A 6,000-nucleotide genomic window follows, 5' to 3' on the forward strand; every position below is an offset into this window, starting at 1 on the left:
TTTTAAAACAAAATGTATGTCTGTATGCATGAATGTCATCTTTAAAAGAAATGTGAAATGAATGAAAAAACGAATGGGTGTAAATGTAAAAAATGTAAAATCTCAATAAAAGAGTATTTTACTAAAGATTTCCGTGGAGAGGAGCATTTATGAGTTCAATGCAATTTTTGGCTAGCCCTGCCCCTCGGGGTGGGGCTCGACATGGGTTTAAAAGCAGAACGAGCACAGCGGCGGCGGCCGTGTTAATAATTAGAGCCTGGCACCTTTTTTTTCTTGTTTTTTTATTCTTTTTCCAATTATTCCCCCTCAGTCCACGAAGCGAGTACCCCGGCAGCTCCAGCGGGCGGGCGCGCCCGGGGTGTTTGGTCAAAACCATTGTGGGCATCGCTTCTCGGCCTCTTGGCTCAGATCTTAAGTAAGTGGCTTGACCGCAACTTTTGATTGTTAAGAGTGACTGATGCTAGCGATAGTGCGGAGAGAAAATGGCTTGAGTTAATTAGACTGCAAGATTTTCCTGGAAGAAGGAGGGAGAGATGCCGGAGAGAGAACATTTTATTCGAACCGTCATCATGGAACAGCTGGAGGTGGAGCTGGACGAAATCCGCTGAATACAAAGAAATGGAAAAGAGAATCTTTTTGATGTAAACTTGGTGAGTCCAATTTTCTTTGAAGGATTTAAGCAAAAATGCAAAGGAAAAGGAAATATGGACCCTTTAAAACAATACAAGGTGGAATCCAGAGAAAAAAGAATTTTAGGATTTCGACAATTAATTTGTTTAATATGAACATTTTGGATGAAAGAGTGGAGCTGTTTCTGCATAAATATGTGGACATTATTTCCAGTGCGAGGTATAGGAGAGATGGGCTGGGTGTCTGGAATGGACAAAGGCAGTACAGCGTGCTGCTGAGGGAGGACTCAAGAGGATTTCAAGGTTTCCTGCACCCCCCCAGCGCGGTGCAAGATTGATGGGTCAAATGGCTATATAGTTTACTCTGGCCAACCTATATATTGTAGTAAATGTCACACAAGTGGGCATTCAGAGGCAAGTTGTGACCAAATGAAGTGTTACAACTGTGGGGAGAGGGGTCATTTCTCCTTTGAATGTAAAAACCTGAAAAGCTGCCGGGTTTGCGGGGATGCGGGGCATCTACAAAGAGACTGCCCCATGAGGTTGTATGCTGCTGTTGCTGCTGCCCCGGACGGGCGACCGACAAGCGAGGTGGCAACAGAGAGTGGGAGAGAGAAAAAACAAGACAGAAAAGAGGAGCCACAGAAGGCAGGTACATCGGAGGAGGAGGTGCTGCCTGGGTCTCTCACGGATGTGGAGATACTGGAGGGTGCTCAGTGTGGAGAGGCGAGGCCAGCAGAGGGAGATGGCGAGCTTCCCGGTCCATCCACAATGGCTGTATTTCCGGAAGTAAGCCAGGAGTCTGTGATTGCCATTAGTCAGGAGCTGGGCAGCTTGCCATGCCCCCTAAGTCCCCTGAGAGAAGGAAGGAAAGTTGAAGACTCTGGGAGAGAGCCCACAGAAGAGGGAATGGATATGGACGGTTATAAGGTCGCAAAAAGGAAGGCTTCGTCAGGGCAGATAAATGCAAAAAGAGCTCCAATAGATTACATTATAGGAGGGGGTTTTCATGCTCTCCTGGGCAAAAAGGATTTGGGTGAACAGAGAGAGGAGGAAGAGGAGGAAGAGGAGGAGAGGAACATGATTCCCGACACCCAGCCGGGTGCTACAGAGAAGGGTTTCCTGTGTCCTACGTCTGTGACAGATTTTGCTACAACAACATATATGGTGAAAGTTGGATGTGAGGGGAACTCATCTGGGGGCCCTGAATCCACCTGAGTTCAGTATTTTTAACCCAGAGGACTGTGAGTATTGAATAAATCATACATGGATTTTAAATTAATTACAATAAATGTGAGGGGTTTTCGAGATCAGGTGAAAAGGGAGGCAGTTTTCTTGTCTCTGATGACAATGACCTTTAATGTGTGTTTCATTCAAGAATGTCATCTTCGAGATAAAAAGGACATCGAGACTTTTTCAAGACAGTGGAAAGGAGGATATTCCTTTTGGGGGGTGGGAAATGTGTTTTCTAATGGTGTGGGAATATTGATGAAAGGAGATGGGTGGGAAATTGAAAATGTTCTATCTGTGGTGCCGGGGAGGGTGTTATGTGTGGATGCTACTTTTCGGAAAGCAAAAATAAGACTTAAATATATATGCTCCATCCAATAGGACAGAGAGGCTAGTGGTGTTAAAATAAATTCAGAATTTATTATGTACAAATAGGGAGGTGGTAATGGGTGGGGATTTTAACTCCTCTTTAGATAGTAAGGAAGGAGGGATTGATTTTGCTACAAAATACCTGGGGAGGTTGGTAAATGATTTTTCTCTGTGTGATGTGTATAGAAAATGTAATAAGAAAGAGGAGGGGTACACATGGAGTAACTCTCAAGGATCAAAGAGCAGAATTGATTATATATTTGTATCCAGCAGAAGCATATTGAAGTACTGCAAGGTTTTTCCTTTTTGGAGCTCAGATCACAATTTGGTTGAGGCATCTTGGGAGATGTCCAGTCCTATTTCAGGATCAGGGTACTGGAAGTTACACTAGTTTCCTAAAGGAAGAAAGGTTTAAAGAAGAGTTTATGGAGCTTTATAGATGTTTGCAGGACATTAAGCATCGTTTTAAAACGGAAACAGAGTGGTGGGAGGGGGTTAAAGAAGAAATTAAAGTATTCTGTCAGGATTATTGCAAACATCTAAAAAAGATAGAAAGAAAGGAACTGAAGGTATTGCAAAATAGATTACAGGAGGCCGAAGCTAAAGCAAATAGTGGGGGAGGAGTGGATTGGGAAGAGCGTCAATCCTTAAAGAATCAAATTAAAAAGTATATGGAACGGAAAGCTGGAGAGTTTGCTTTTCCAGCAAAAGCAGAGGAAAAAGAGGGGGATGAGAAGTGCACTAGGTATTTCTTTCAAACTTATAAAACAAAAGCAAAGGAGGGCAGTAATTGAGGGTTTCAAGGATATGATGGTAAACTAAGAGAAGGGGTGCAAATGAGAGAATGGGCAAGGGATTTCTAGAACAAATTGTTTTCTGAAAGAGCTCTATGTGAAAAAGAAAGAAATGGTTTTAGACTGTGTGGAGGTAAAAATGAGTGAAGAGGACAGGGAGGATATAGATGGGGTGGTGACAGAGAAGGAGCTGGAGGTTGCTTTGTGGTCTTTAGCTGATAATAAGACTCCAGGAATAGATGGGCTCCCCAAGGAGTTTTATATAACCTTTTGGAATGTACTTAAAAAAGACCTACTAAATGTATATAAAGAAATATATAAAGAAGGAGCCTTGGGTGAAACTATGAGGAAGGGGGTAATAAACTTAATATTTAAGAAGGGCGATAGAGAGGAAATAAAAAACTGGAGACCTATAACTCTTTTAACATGCGATTATAAAACTTTATCTAAAATGTTAACAAATAGGTTAAGTAAAGTAATGTACAAAATAATCAATAGTGACCAGACTTGTAGTGTAAAAGGGAGGGCAAGTTGTATGAATCTGCTTTTGATCCAAGATACAATTCACTGGGCAACAGATAGGGGGCTCCAGTTAGGAATATTAAGTTTGGACCAGGAGAAAGCTTTCGACCGTGTAAATCACAACTTCTGCTTTGAAGTCTTGAAGAGGTTTAACATGGGAGAGGGATTTATAAAGTGGGTTAGGATATTATATAATGAAGTGTACAGTGTGGTGAATGTCAATGGGTATATGAGTGAACCAGTCATGCAGAAAGGGGGAGTGAGGCAGGGGTGCCCTTTGTCCCCTTTATTATATGTGATTTTTATTGAGCCTCTAGCGGAGTTAGTGAGGAAAGATACAAAAATAAAAGGGGTGCATATCCCAAGTGGGGGAGGGGAAGTGCTCAAAATATCGCAGTATGCGGATGATACTACATTATTTCTAACAGAAAGAGAGTTGGAAAGGGCAACAGAATTAACAGAAATATATGGGAGGGCCTCTGGTTCAAAAGTAAATATAGAGAAGTCCTCTATTATGTTACGGGGCAAGTGGGACAGACAGAAAATGCAAACATATGGTTTTAATATATGCCATGATGGCTTGAAGATACTTGGGGTGGTCTTCTACAGAGAGGATAGTGAAAAGAAAAACTGGGCAGAGAAATTGGCTAAAACAAAAACAAAAATGGATATTTGGAGAACAAGAAAATTAACAATATCTGGGAGAGTACTGGTAATTAAGTGATATTTTACCAACTTTGATTTACTTGGCTGGGGTTTACCCGGTTCCAGCGAGGTTAAAATTGGAGATTTCTCGTGCTGTCTTCTCCTTCATTTGGGGAGGAAAGTATGAGTGGGTAAAGAGACAGACCATGTACGAGCCAGTGGAGAAGGGAGGGAGAGGGGTCCCCTGTATACCTTTGAAGTTGGATTGTATATTGTTAAATATTAAGTGCAAAATGATAGCAGGGGAGACACAACATAAAGCGGTTTTTTTCATTAAATTATTTTTTGTTTTTTCTGTGAGAAAGGTCTGGCAGGTCACAAACAAGGCTCCAAAAGTAGAGAAGGGCCAGTGGGTATATGAACACATGAAAATGTTTTTAAAAGTAAATCCGGAGTGTGTGAACAAGGAGGTGTTACTGGATCATAAAAAAAACTATATAAATTTAATAAGAGACAAATTAAGAAGTAAAGAAAAGAAAGATATAGTAGGGTGTGACTGGGGGAGACTCCAGGTGAAGTATTTAAATAATGAGGCGAATGATATCTCCTGGCTGTGTGCACAAGACAGATTGCCTGTGAGGGAGAGGCTGCATAGGCATGGGTGCTCTAGAACACCCAAATGTCCTAGAGTCTGTGAGGGGGTGGAAACAGTAAGGCATGTCTTCTGGGAATGTGCTTTTGCAGTATGTTTCTGGCGTTTGGTATGGCAGCTCATGAAAACTGTAATTGATGTAAATGTATTAACTGAAAAAAGTATTATGTATGGAGAGGGGTGGTATAAATATAACAAAAGAATTGTTAATTGTAAAGGTGTTTATAACTGTGGGTGAATGGGTGCTTTGGGAAAAGAGAAATGAAGCAGTAGGAAGATATAATGTTGAAACAGAAAAACAAGATTTCTTTCTGTTTAAAGCTAAATTACAAGAAATTATTCTAATAGATAAGCAGGTCCTGGGATGGGATAGATGTTCAAATAAATGGGGGGAATTAATGAAAATTCTGCAAATGTATGAAAAATGGTGTATACGTGAAAATGTAAATTGATTTTTTGTTTATTGGAAAAATAAAGGGAAATTAAAAAAAAAAAAAAAAATCTGTTCTTATCAGTTTAATATCTGATACGTCCCCCATAGGGGGACCTGTCTATATTAAATTGATTTTTGGAAGCAGGAGAGGGAACCGGGGCTTGCTCCGTCCACTCCACGCATCGACCCGGTATTGCAGTACCTCTGGGAACGGTGCACAAGAAAGGTCTCAAAAAAGAGAGAGAGAGAGAGAGAGACAGCCTCTCCCTCTCCCTTTTTCTGGGTTGTATTTTTTCCCGCTCTTTTTGTATTTTTTTTTGTTTGTTTGTTTGTTTGTTTGTTCCAAATAAGGCAGGCAGGCAGGTCTGCCTAACTGATGGACAGTCTGCTCTGCTCACGCAGCAGGCCAGTGTACCCAGAAGGCCTTGCGCTCGTGGGAGGAGGAGGACGAGCGCAGCGGTAAAGCAGAAACGGAGCTGTTTAGTGGGGCAAGGAGCCCTCGCTTTCAAGGCGGCAGCAGCAGCAAAGCGCCCCTTTGCCGGGACCGAACGGCACTTGCGTTTTGGGAAGAGTTCCCTGTTTTGTTTGGTTTTGTTTGGCCTTGCCGCCGGGTAGAGGAGAAGGGCTGGGCTACCAGTAAAACCACACTCTGGCTTCTCTTCAGTTCGAATAAATCTTTCTAAGACTAAGGCTTAGAGGGTAGTGGCATTGCCCGCTCCCTCCGAG

The 6,000-nt window shown here is 42.0% G+C and overlaps 1 pseudogene; it reads left to right on the forward strand.

The window, feature by feature from the left end:
- Positions 1-5,288: 5,288 nt before the first annotated feature.
- LOC131725130 (U2 spliceosomal RNA) lies at positions 5,289-5,498 on the forward strand (annotated as a pseudogene).
- The last annotated feature ends 502 nt before the right edge of the window (positions 5,499-6,000 follow it).

The sequence above is a fragment of the Acipenser ruthenus genome, unplaced genomic scaffold (genome assembly GCF_902713425.1).
Source record: "Acipenser ruthenus unplaced genomic scaffold, fAciRut3.2 maternal haplotype, whole genome shotgun sequence".
NCBI lineage: Eukaryota > Metazoa > Chordata > Actinopteri > Acipenseriformes > Acipenseridae > Acipenser > Acipenser ruthenus.